At 46.7% G+C, this 13691-nt stretch overlaps 1 protein-coding gene across 1 annotated transcript in view; it reads right to left on the bottom strand.

The window, feature by feature from the left end:
* The window catches only part of LOC138488129 (complement factor B-like), a 1604240-nt gene that overhangs the window by 371935 nt on the left and 1218614 nt on the right, over positions 1-13691 (bottom strand). The gene's annotated exons all lie outside the window — the stretch shown is intronic.

The raw sequence follows: 13691 nt of genomic DNA on the forward strand, positions 1-13691 counted from the left end.
GGCCTGTGATAGAACGGCTCCTACTGCCATATCGGAGTCATCCGCCTCGACCACATATTGCTGAAGTGGATTACGATGTTGGAGTACTGGGGCCGTAGTGAAAGCTAACTTGAGGGATTCAAAAGGGTCTTGAGCCTTTTGATCCAAGGCAAAAACTTTTTTGTTACTAGTCAAGGACGTCAACGGAGCGACGATTTCAGAGAATGAACGGACAAAGCGCCGGTAAAAATTGGCAAATCCCAAGAACGACTGCAATGTTTTTAGATCTTTTGGAACCGGCCAATCCAAAACTGCTTTTACTTTGTTCTTACTCATCTGTATTCCCTGGTCTGTTATGTCATACCCAAGAAATTCCACAGATTTCACGTGAAAGATGCATTTTTCTCGTTTAGCATACAGGGAATGCTCCCTTAATCATTGTAAAACTTGACGAACATGTTGTACATGGTTTTCATAGGAGTCTGAATATATGAGAATATCATCAAGATACAGGACAAGAAATCGATCACTCATATCTCTGAATATGTCGTTAACGAAATGTTGAAATGTAGCCGGGGCGTTGCACAGCCCAAAAGGCATTACACAATACTCAAAAAGACCATATTTGGTCTTAAAAGCTGTTTTCCACTCGTCCCCATCCCTTATTCTGACTAAATTGTAAGCCCCTCGTAGGTCTAGTTTGGTGAAGATCTTAGAAGACCGGAGTTGGTCAAGAAGGACAGATATTAGGGGAATCCGATATTGATTTCTGATGGTAATGGCATTAAGAGCACGATAGTCTATACATGGCCTGAGATCCCCTTCCTTTTTGGGTACAAAAAACATTGGAGAAGCAGCCGGTGAACGTGAGTGACGGATAAATCCATTTTCTAGGGATTTATCGATATATTCCTTTAGAATACCTTCCTCCTTTTGCGTCAGTGAGTAAATACGACCGACAGGTATTTTGGCCCCAGGAATCAGATCGATAGGACAATCATATGGCCTATGAGGAGGGAGGATTTCTGCTCCTTTCACATCAAAGACATCCCCAAAGGCAGCATATTCTTCGGGTAATGGTGTAGTAACAATGGCTCCGATAGTGGAGACGCCATGCAACAATGGTCGGCACAGATTCTTTGATTCGGGAATCGAGGAAAAACATGAGTTCTCACAATAGGCGGACACAAATTCCAGTTCCCCGGAGTTCCAATCTACCACCGGATTATGACGTCTCAGCCAAGGTAGACCCAAGATTAGTCGATATTGTGGTGCTGCGATCAATTCGAAACTAATCGTCTCTTCATGACCTTGGCAGGTGGTTAGCACCAAATCCACCATTTGTTCCGTAACTAAGCCAGAAAGCAGTATCGAACCACCCACAGTATTAACCATTTCTGGTTGGGACTTGGTAACTACTGGGATGCCTAGTTTCTTAGCGAAGGCCTCATCAACATAATTACTGGTGGCTCCAGAATCCAAAACCACATCAATGAACCATTCCTGGTCCGGGGCAAGGGCGCAACGGGCAGGAACAAGGAAAGGCCTCTTAGTCATGGAGTCAAGGAATGGTGAGCTCGGCAGAGTGACTCCCTCTACTGCCGGGCTTTGGCGTTTCCCTGACGCTTGGGTTTCTTAGTGCAGGTTTTTAACAGATGTTCTGATGAACCACAGGTTGTTCTTCTTTCGGATCTCCCTTTCTTCAGGAGTTAAAGGACCCCGAATAGCTCCAATCTGCATTGGTTCCGGTCCCCCCTGAATGGGAGCTGGAGGTAACATAGCCAAGGGTGTAGAAGCCCTTTTTTCTCATTTCCTTTCGGCTCTCCTTGAGTCGATCTGAAGAACCATATCTAAGAGTTCCGGAAAGGTTGTGGGTACAATAGGCAACGTAGACAAGGTATCTTTCAGGGAGTCGGATAATCCATGATAGAACATAGAGGCCTTCTTCTCCTCAGGCCACCCAGTTTCAGCCACAAGTTGATTAAACCGGGCCAAATATGCCAACAACAGGGAATCGCCCTGATGTAGCTTCAAAAGTTCAATATCCGTGGCTTGGGTCTTGTACCGGGTATCAAATACCCGACTCATTGCCACAATCAAAGCATCACAGTCGAACAACAATGGACTACCCTGTTCAAGTAAAGGATTAGCCCATGATGCTGCAGTCCCCCCAAGATGGGACAAGAGAAAGGCCGCCTTGGTTTTTGAATCAGGAAACGAGGAAGGTCTACATAAAAAATGCAGACGACACTGATTCAGGAAGGTACGATAAGTACGAGGGTCTCCAGTGAACCTTTCTGGTTGGGCTAGAGGGAAATGAGCTGTCATAAACACAGGACCTGATTCCTGTCCAGACCCAGCCATTCCTGAACCTGAGGGGGCCATAGGGTCGACTACAGGAGGGGCGGTAGGAACCATCCCTGCCTGTATCTCATTGATGCGCTGTTGGGTAGCGGTATGAGCTGCCATCATATCCGCCCGTAAATCAGTAACCATTTGCATAATCTGGGTCAGAGCATCGTTTGGGTCCATGGAGGTGATTTAAGAGGCTTCTGATTATGTCAATGTTGCCTTCTTAGGTTGCCCTCGTAGTGTAGAAGAAGAATTCTACCCTACAATGTAACCCTGTGTCTGGATATAAATAAACCAGCACCAGGGATCAATTGTTTGGAAGAATGGACCCAAACACGCGTGGCAGCATACTCTCTCGTGATATGACCGTATTCCAGTTGAAAACCGTAATGCTTTTTATGCCGACATCACAAGGAGCAGAAATAGCATGGGACTGGTAACAAGAATTCCATAGGCAACCAATGCTCCAGTAAGACCACCAGGTACAGGGGTGTAGGACTATTCCCGCCGGCACGCGTACGCCTAAGGTTTGGCAGTACAATCCCTGACGACACGAGGACGCTCCTACCTCCGCCCCTGATGGTACCACGCCAGTCTCTAGTCCGTACCGGGGAACGGAGAGGAGTAGTGTACCGGCAGTCTTGATGAGGAGCATTGGTCAGGTGAATTCCCATATGCCGGAGGTAATCCTATGCAGTCCACGCGTGAGTATATACCAGGTGGATCAAGTTCAGAGGCAGTGGCAATCCATAAGGCAGTCTAGGTCGGTAGCTGAGAAAAGTTCAGAAGACAAAAACGTGAGACAAAGGCAAATCCTGGGCGAGGTCCGGTTCGGCAACAATTTAGCAGTGGGGCAGAATGGGGTTAGTTCCGCGGGAAGGCTGGAAAGATGAAAGGAGCAGGTAGGCAGAAGGCAAGGGGGAATTGCACCGACAAGAGATACTCAGAGTGCAAGGTAGCAGGGCAAGACAGGAAAACAAGGGTTCAAGGAACAGGGAAACAAGGATAATTACAAGGCACGTAGCAGACTCCAAATTCAAAATCAGAAGCAACGAGTTTACTGCAGGCTAGAGTTTATCAAGTTGCGATCACATGACCTGAACGTGCGGCAGCCGTGGTGCGGGTCGACGTCGCTGCCCTAATCTCCATGGTAACCGCCAATGCAAGAACCCTGAAGGACGAGGTTGTACCAAGTTCTTATGGCCGTGAATTAAGCCTTTAATATGAGGTAACCGAGTGGATCGTGACCGCTGATGCAATGTAGCCTGACCCTGTTTTCTCTGAGACGGCGGGGACGGCGCTAGCCTATTTAGACTCCTGCGGCTCCCGGGCCGATTCCTGACAGTGGGATGTGAGGAGGGTCCTGAGCAAACAGATGTCTTAGAACCGCTTGTCTCACTTGGGTATCTGTCTTGGAATGAGTGTCAATACAGTAGTGCTGAGTAAAAGTGCGAATAGAGCTCCAAGTAGCTGCTTTGGAAATGGTGCCAAGGGGTACATTTGCAATGAAAGCCAGAGTGGCCCCAATGTCACTTGTAGAGTGGGCTCTTGGCGTAAAAGGCAAAGTTCTTTCAGAAAGGGAGTAACAAAGTTGGATACAATTTACAATCCACTTAGAGATGGCACCTTTAGAGACGCAATCTCCCTCTTTGCCTGTAGCTACGGAGACAAACAGTTGGTCTGTTTTTCTTAGTGGTCAGGTCTTGTCTACATAGTAGAGGACCGCTCTTCGCACATCTAGAGTGTGTAGTTTCACCTCAGCAGAGCTCTTGGGTTCTTGGAAGAAAGCCGGGAGCTCAATGGACTGGTTAACATGGAATTTAGAAATAAAGTTAGGTGAGAACCTAGGGTGTGTACGTAGAACCAGTTTATCCTTATGAACAGTAAAGAGAGGATCCTGCACTGATAGAGCCTGAATTTCACTGACCCTTCTTTTGGATGTAATGGCTACTAAGAAGGCAGTTTTATAGGTCAGGTGTTTGAGACTGGCTTTATGCATGGGTTCAAATAGTGGGCCCATGAGCTTAGCAAGCACCACATTAAGGTCCCAACCCAGTGGTGGGTTAGAAATTGGAGGGTGGAGTCTCTTTACCACTTCCATAAAGGCCTTCACCACTGGTACTTTCCACCACGAAACCTTGCTGTGGGAAGTGGTGTAGGCAGATATCGCTGCCAGATGTACCTTCAGTGAGTTGAATACAAGGCCTGCGTCTAGCAGGTGGAGCATGTAGGTGACAATATTGGAAGGAGTACAATCAACTGGGTTGAATTGCTTATTCTGGCGCCAGGCAACACATCTTTTCCATTTATCAAAGTAACAGTACCTTGTGTTCGGTTTCCTAGATTCCTTTAGGATATCCATACATCTCTGTGGTAAATTGAGATGTCCAAACTCTATGACCTCAGGAGCCATGCTGCCAGGTTCATTGAGATGGGGGTGTACTGTTTGTCCTTGGTGCTGGGACAGTAGGTTGTGCCAGCACGGGAGTTTGATGGGTTCGCACACGGCTAGTCTGCGTAGGTGTGGGAACCATGGTTGCCTACCCCACATGGGTGCAGCTAGGATGAGCGTCGTTGATTCCCTGTGCATCTTGTTGACCACCTTCCTCATAAGAGGGGTTGGTGGAAAAGTGTAGGCAAACATCCCTGACCAGTCCATCAATAGGGCGTTCCCCTTGGAGTCTGGCTGTGGGAACCTGGATGCGAATCCTGGACATTGTTTGTTTTCGCTTGTGGCGAATAGGTCTGTAGTGGGGAAACCCCACCGTGAGAAGATGTCTTCTACAACTTCTCTGTGTAGAGACCACTCGTGTTCTTGTGGGAGAGGATCTCTGCTCAAGGCATCTGCTAGAGAATTGAGATCCCCTGGAACATGTTGCGATGACAGGTAAATGTTCCGTCTGAGTGCCCATATCCAAATTTTCTGGGCAAACTTGGACAGTTTTGGTGAACAAGTCCCTCCCTGCTTGTTTAGGTAGAACATCGCAGTTGTGCTGTCTGTTAAGATTTGCACTGACAGGTTGAACAGGTGGGGCTTGAACGCTCGAAGCGCTCTGAATACTGCCAGAAGCTCTAGCAGATTGATATGATTCTTGGCCACTGAGTGAGACCAGAGACCCTGAGTTGTGTAGTGAAGGCGGTGTGCTCCCCACCCTGATAGGGATGCGTCAGTAGTGACTACAGTCTGAACCTCTGGATCGTAAAAGGCGTTTCCCTTTGACAGGTTCTCTCTTGTCCACCAGTGAAGACTTTGTACCAGTGTTGGCGAAAAGACCACTAGACCACTGTTTCGCCAACCATTCTTGCATGGGAAGCACGCGCAGGCGCGCGTAGGGGACCAGGTAAATACATGGCGCCATCATGCCTAGCAAACGCATCACTTTGCACACCGTTATCTGGTGACCGGACTGATATTGAAGAATCTGCAGTAAAATGTTCCGAATTCTTTCCTCTGATGGAAAGGCCAACCCCTCTTGAGTGTTTAGTACAGCTCCTAGGAACTGTTTGGTGGTGCTTGGCACAAGGCTTGATTTTTTCTTGTTTATGGAGAAACCCAATTCGAAGAAGAGGTTGATCGTTCTTTGAATGTTTGAACTGCAAATAGCTGGGATCTCCCCCGTGATGAGCCAGTCGTCCAGGTAAGGGTACACTGGGATTGCCTCCCTGCGTAGGTGTGCCGCCACCATCAGAACCTTAGTGAATACCCTTAGAGCCAAGGCTATACCGAAGGGCAGCACCTTGAACTGGTAGTGCTGACTGTCCACCTTGAAGCGCAAGAATCTTCTGTGCGCTGGGAACATGGAAATATGAAAATAGGTATCTTTCATGTCCAGTGTTGCCATGTAATCCCCCTTTTTTAGGAGGGAGATTACCTCTTGGAGAGTAGTCATGCACAATTTTTGGGGCTTGACATACTTGTTTGCAGGGCGTAATTCTAAGACTGGGCGCATTGTTAGATCTTTTTTTGGCACAAGGAAGTAAGTTGAATAAATACCCTTATTTACCTGTTTGCCCGGGACGAGTTTAATCGCGTCCTTTTCTAGAAGATTGACAATCTCCTCGAGGAGGATCTTCTGGTGGTCTAAGGAATGTACCTTTTGTCGCGGAGGGTGGTTTTGGGGACGCTCGAGCAGTTTTATGCAGTATCCTGCAGACACTGTGGACAGCACCCATCTGTCTGATGTTATCCCTTCCCAAGCTTGGGTGAAGTTGGTAATGCGTCCCCCTACTGGAGATGCGTGGGAAGGGACCCTGATCTCGGCGTCACTGCTTTGCGGGAGGCGTGCTGCCTCTGCTGGGGCTGCCTCTACCCTTACCACGACCCCTTTTGTTACCCCTGTTGTAACTCTAGGTAGACTGCTGGTTGTTACCCCATGGTGTGCCCTGCCCCTGAGAACAGTTGGAGCCTCTTTAAGAATTTTAGCCGCATGGGCGACGAAAATTGCCACTCCCTCTTTGATTAGGGGGTTTGTTGGTCAACTGTCCCAGGGATTTTAGAGTCTCATACTCATCTTTGGCATTTTTTAATGCGTCCTCTACCGCCTTGCCAAACAGTAGATCAGGCTCCACCGGCTTGTCTATTAGGGATGCTTGTGTCTCGGGATTAAACCCTGACTTCATTAACCAAGCATGCCTCTTAATAACAGTGCTCTCTACTATTAGCCTGCCGGTGTTATCCACGGCATCAAAGGTTGCCTTAAGGATGCAACTGGACACAGCCCTCCCCTCCGACGCAACCTGTGCCAACTGGCTCTTTAAAGGTTCCGGTGCGGAGTCGATGAGTGCAGCCACTTGTTCCCACTGGTGGCAGTTGTAACTAGCCAGCAGAGTGGTGGAGTTGGCAATCCTTGCCTGGTAGGCGGAAGTGGAGGCTACCTGCCTTCCCAACCCGTAGATCTTTTTGCTCTCCTTGTCGGGGGGAGCCTCAGACGATTATAGGGGCATTCCCGCCCTCTTTCTGGTATTAGTGACTACCAGGGAGTCCGGTTTCAGTTGTCCCCTTATATACAGCGGGTCTGACTGGGCTGCCCTGAACAACTTTTCAATCCTGGGGTTTACTGCCCTGGTGAGGTTGGGATTGAGAAGGGAAGGATCAATCCTCCTTTGTATAGATTTGAGAATAGGGATGGCCTGGGCAATGGGTCTCTTTTCTCCCACTAGTTCCTCGGCGAAGTTCCTTTCCTCCTGAGCTCCCTGAGTATCTATGCGGAAGTGTTCTGCCGCTCTGGATAAAACCTGATTTAGGAGAGGTTGGTTGTGGACTGGAGGGTCGGTAACCGGAGGTTCCTTGTCTACTGGGGAGTCCACTCTGTAGACTTCTGGGTTATCTTCGTCCTCCTCTTGATCCTCGTCATCCCCATAGTAGTCCACCCCAGTTTGGTCATCCAACGTTGCCAATTCTGGATCCTCATCCTGTAGGGATCCTCATTATACTGAGTGTATGGCTGTACGTAGAAGGGGTCAGAAGACCGACTTTGCATTGGTGCCTCAACTTGAGGTTTCTTACCAGGGGTTATGGGTCCCTAGACCCTGAGGGAGTAGCCCCGTCCGGGGTATAAGAGAGGAAGTGCTCTGGATTCTTGGCATAGAAGTCTGCTAGGGATGACATTCTAGACATAACTCTGTCTATGCCCTCACTGGACCATTATTTTGAGCTGGGAATGACCCTTTCTTGGAGGTGGTTCCCTGCAATATGCTGACTGGACCCATGGGCTTGTGCAGGGGTCTCAGTATGTTTAACAGAGGACTTCGAACTGTCTTTGGGTATTTGCGGTGTAGAAGAAGGTTGAGAAGGCTTCTTCTGCTGTTTTCCCCCCTCCCTGTGAGTGGAAGAGTGCTTCCCTGGGGTTTTCACCTTTTCGAGCTTTTCGACGTCTGGCGTCGAGTTTCGGGGGTAGTGTCCCTTTCCGTAGATTGAGTATGTCGGGACACGGGCACAGGCGTCGAGCGGTCTGCTGACGCCAACTCCTGGAGTGCGGCCTGGGGATGGAGGTCGGCTTCGTCTTCGGACGGTCGAACCTCCATTACTTTAGTAAGTGAGGCACTCTTGGCAACAGTGGATGGTTGCCCGTTGTCATGCGGCGATCTTGATCGAGAACGCCCAGAGGACACCGATTCTCTGTGTGCGCCTTTCCGAGAACTCGACGTGCGCGTCGAGTCTCGGTTGGACTTCGAGTGTTTAGTGGAAGTGGTGTGGGAAGCGCTAGTGTCGCCGGGTGTTTTCCCCATAGCTGCCCTGCCGGACAATCTTCTGATGTCGGGGACTTGCGCATGGCTGTCTTTCAATGCCACGTTGCCCTCGCCGTCCGATAGTAGGGCGTCGCTGCCATCAGTGAAGGCACCCTCCAATTCCATGGCTTCTCGTTGCCTGGCGTGGTGGGCCCAATGTTTGATCGAACGGTCCTTTAGAGTCTTAGCCTTGAACCGGCTACACGCTCTGCAATTCGCCTCGGGGTGGTCCCTCGGCAAGCAGAGGTTACAGGTGGCGTGTCTGTCAACCCAATGGTACTTGCGGTTGCACTTGGGGCAAAATTGGAAAGGGGTACCCATCATACGCACCCTGTGGCAGCAGGCTAGTGTGTAGGAATATATATATATGAAAATATATGTGGGTGAAGAGTATGTACCACCCCCCACTCTCCCTACTTGTACAGGGCCGAGGCCAGAGGCCTTCGAGGCCCAAAGTCCGTCGTGTAGCTCGACAGTAGTTTTCTTCTCCGGTCTGGTGTCGAGCTTCAGATTCCGATGACTCGACGTGGGTAATGAAGAAAACGGGGAAATATAGATTATTTAGCAAAATTATGGCTAAAGCCAGGGAACTCCGTGGCATGCTTCCAACAAGTATGGTGGAAAAAAACAATCTGAGGGTCCTACACGCATGAGGGATCATGGGTACAGTGGACGTCACACTAGGGATAGTATTACTGGCACGCCCTGTGTCGATGCCCATTTTCGAGTTTCGAAAAACAAACTGTAATACTCTGCAGCTTCCACTAGATGTCGGCCTATGCACAGCATGTGATCTAAGCAGATTCCAGAAGCCTCTGAAATATAATTGAAAAAACTTTGTTAAAGGGACGGTATTGTTCCAGGTAAAACCGAAAAACCCCTGAAATTCGCCAGTTATGGTAAGCTTAGCAACCATAACTCGCGCCACCACCGTGCACTGCTAAGACTAACACCCACGACATCAAAGATGACATCACAAATGTCATTGATGACATCACTGATGACATCACATGTGTATTTACTTTTCATAAAATATGTGTACAAGGAATTCTTATTATAATGTTGAGAAAAAAGTGTCAAGGATCATTGCAATAAATATCATACCCTAACTAGTGCATTGAACGATGCATTGATATAAATAGCATTCTATCATGGGGTTCTATCTAGTATACTAAGCTACTCATGCATAGATTTTTAGTAGCACAACTTAATAATAATAACTCTGATTTTATCTACATGTAAAATTGAACATACTGAACCTTCTCTATTGAGTTTGATGTCCGCAAACTCTTTTAATGTCCGTGGACATGTTCGGACAACAGTACCACTACCTAAAAACTCTGGGGGGGGTAGGTTTGATTGTTATATCATAACATATGAACATTTTACAAATTCACAAACCAGCACACATACACATTGTATGTAGTAATACATAAAAAGTGTAACCCATATATGTAACACACTAACCATTCATTTAAATACAATATGTTCTAAAATGGAATATACCAAAAGAAGATAAATAGGCTTCCAACACAATTACCTCACAGACACTCCACAACTAAGAGCAAGAGCAGACCTACACAGTACTCAGAACATACCTTACCTGAAATATTAAGTGTACCGCATTTTACTCATATATTTATACATTTTCTGTATTGGATAATAAAAAAAAAATATTATCTTTTTTTTCTCACAGAAATGTCTAGTACTGGAATGGCTAGAGGAGCATTTCCCACATGAGGAAATGTCAGAAGATAGTGAAACTAATGGTAGATACTTTACAATATAAACCATTTAATTATTATTATTTTATATACATGTAACATATATATATATTTTTTTGTACAGAGCATATCAAAATAGAAAATACCTCTGAAGAAGCTGTTATGGATAACACTCTTGACAGCATTAAAGAAAAAATGGATTTATTGTTGACCAATTTTAATAATTTGAAAACTTTTGTTGAAGATCATTTTAAACCAAAAACCTCATACCATTGTCCCACATGTACTTGTCCCCCTCACCATATCCCAGTCAATTATCCCCAAACCCTCTCCATGACCCAAAACGTTTTGATGAGACTTCCATCCCTTCTTCACCTGATACAAATCCTGTTGAAACCCCTAATTCTCCTGTTTTTGTTTCCAATATGTCATAAATTGTTAATATATGTTAAATAAAGTAACATTTGTATATTGCGTTGTAATGAATTTCATTTAAAAAAAAAAAACTATTTAGGTGTCCGCGGGTGTTCTGAAATGTTCATAAATAAACGAAAATGGAGGTTTCCTGAAGAACACTATACCTGTCCGTACTGTTCGCTAGCAAGTTGAAAGTGTTCTAAGAACAAACGCCTGTCCGTAACTGTTCGTTTGACGTGTGACGCACTTTCAATTACTTCAGGACCCGAACATTGTTCGTAGAACATGAACGCACATGCGCAAACCAATGTCCGTGCATTTGGTGTCGTGCGGACAGCCGCTCCCTTCGCGGACATGTTTGCAAAGCGATCATGTGATCGCGCCCACGCTGATCGCCTGTTCTAAAATGCAGACACTGTCCGTGTCCCTGAACAATCAAAAAGTACATTTTCAAGAAATCCACAATATTTTCCAATAAAAACTCACCATAGCACAAGTCCCACATACTAATCATGAGTTGCTACATACTTTTTGAAACTTTTTGAACCTTTTTTTGTGTTCGATCTGTCCGCAGACAGCGCGCATGTACGCGAACTGCGTACAAGCACCCCTATAAAAGACCACACGTAGAGCTTATTCTCATTGTGTTTCTGGCTATTCTTCAGAGCACAGCGATTTTTCCTGCCACCTGCAGATTGATATCTTCATCAAGATGGCATCCATGGCTGCACTACTGCCACCAGGTGCTGCACCTGCTTCAGCACCACCCCAACCCCTCCACCACCACCACCTCCCCAAGGGCCTGAAGAGGGGAACAGGAGTGAGGATGCAGAGGAGGAAGAACAGGATGATGAGAATGAGGTAGTGGAAATCCCTACTACCCGCACTCGGCGTGAGTCTTGGGTGTGGCGGTTATTTACCATTCATGGGAATGGTCCTAAGGCTCGTGCGAACCGAGTCACCTGCAATAAGTGCAAAATGGTACTCAGTTGCGGGAGGCATGGTTCGTATAGCTTTGGGACCACCACCAGGAAGCGACACCTCAAGTCATTCCACACTGTGGCCGTTCGCAAGGATCTACCTTGTGAGGAGCGTAGCAGGTTGATTTCCTCTACTTCATCCTCCGTTTCTGATCCTGTCACCACAAGGAACACTCCTGTGGGACAGCGTCTTCCTCAAGCTGCCTCACAGGCCATACGCAATGCTGATGACCCTTACCTTTCGAGGGTCACAGTTGTGTGTATGTACTGCGACGCAGTACTCTGCAGGGGGGAGCGACTTCGAAGTGCTTTTGAAACTATCGTCTCAGAGTACGGGAAGATCTGCTCACTATCCAAATAAAACTCACTCTACATCTTCCTCTCTCAGCTCGCCCTTTCTTATCCCTGTGGTTGGTGTGTCCCCCTTTACCCTCCTTTCCCTTCCTCTCCTAGTGTGTCGTGTATAAAAAAACAAAAAAAAATAAAACAAAAATCAAAAAAAATAAGGCTCTTTTCAGAGCCGCCTTTCACAGTTAAAAAATAGAAGTGAAAATAAATGAAGCAAGGCCCTTTGTATTTTTTAAAAGTCTGCGGACATCTAACATTTTGGGGTGCTGCCCTATCATAATCATTGCAATTTTCTCAGAGAGGAAGTGGTGGCTCTGAAAAGAGCCTTTGGGTGGTGTTTGTGTTTGAAAAATTAAAAATACTCAAAACCTACTTCAAAATGGATGCTGTAATTCTAAAAAAGGTTGCAATGCATTTTGTATGTTTCTTAGAAAAATCTGATTGCCAGCATAAATTAGATGTGCTCCATCTCTGCAAAAAATGTATGTACTATGAAACATAATATTTTCATTGTGAAAAGAGGACATGCCAAAATCTCTTAGAAAGGCACAAACAGCCTTATTGACATTGCGCCTTGCTTTCTCCATTTGTGGCCCAAATGAAGAAGAACGAAGCCACATTTGTCTCTGCGCAATCCGTGAAAAAATTACTTGAGAATTTGGAAATATGTCCATGACCTTCCCAAGTCCTTCTTTCATTGCAAATTGCAAAGAAATTCCAGACACATGTCCTAAACTGTTCCCTCCACAATGAATTACAATTATGTCTGGATGTTGCTCTGTCTCCAAATTAGCACACAGAGTTAACAAGTCCAACCACTTCATTCCACGTACTCCATGCCAGTGTACTTCCACATATGGTAATCCAAGATCTACAGCTACTCCACAGCTTTCTGCATGCACCTTCAACCAATGTATCCACGAGTCTCCCAAAATGTCACGACTCGCTCCCTTTGCTCCCGTTCCCACCACTTGGGGGCATGATTTGGGGTTTATTCCCTACTGGACCTTTCCTCCGAACCTTATGCTACAGTGCTATGATGAATTGGGAGCGCTAAATCCCTATTTTCCAAGCTACTTCCCTTCCGGATCCATTCCAGGTTTTTGGCCGCCAGCATGCTTCTTTAACCAAATGACTATGCTTCCCAGAATGCCTGGCCCACTGCTCCACCTCCACCCTTGCAGGACAAGGTTGGGTGGAGGATAGGTAACAGCTGTGGCTGCAGGTGCAGCAATCAGCACACCTGAGGCGTGTGCTCGTTAAGCAGCTTTAAAAGCCTCAGTCTTACTTCAGTCCAGCGCTGGTCATCGTTTGCAGTGTTCCTGTTGTGACTAGTCCCTTGTTCCTTGCCTTGGTACCTAGTTCCTAGTTCCTGTTTTCTTGTTCCTCCGCCCTGAATCTCGGATTCATGCGCTAATTGATTTCTGCTCCCTTGATTCCCTTTTTGTCTTCCTCTGTTTGCAGGCAGCATTTCTCAGTGCTTTCCCCTTTTAGATGCAGCCCAGTTTGTCTGTGTTCTATATTTCTTTGACTCTGTCCTTTGCTGCTGTAAACCCGTATGCCTTAGCCTTCCTCTTAGATTAGCTTCCTGTCTTTTCCTTGGAGAGGTAGGGAGAAGTTTGCATTGGTTATTTCGTTTTTTCCCTGCTCCTGATCCTTACTT

The sequence above is a fragment of the Ambystoma mexicanum genome, chromosome 9 (genome assembly GCF_040938575.1).
Source record: "Ambystoma mexicanum isolate Mex_15411 chromosome 9, UKY_AmexF1_1, whole genome shotgun sequence".
Classification (NCBI taxonomy): Eukaryota; Metazoa; Chordata; class Amphibia; order Caudata; family Ambystomatidae; genus Ambystoma; species Ambystoma mexicanum.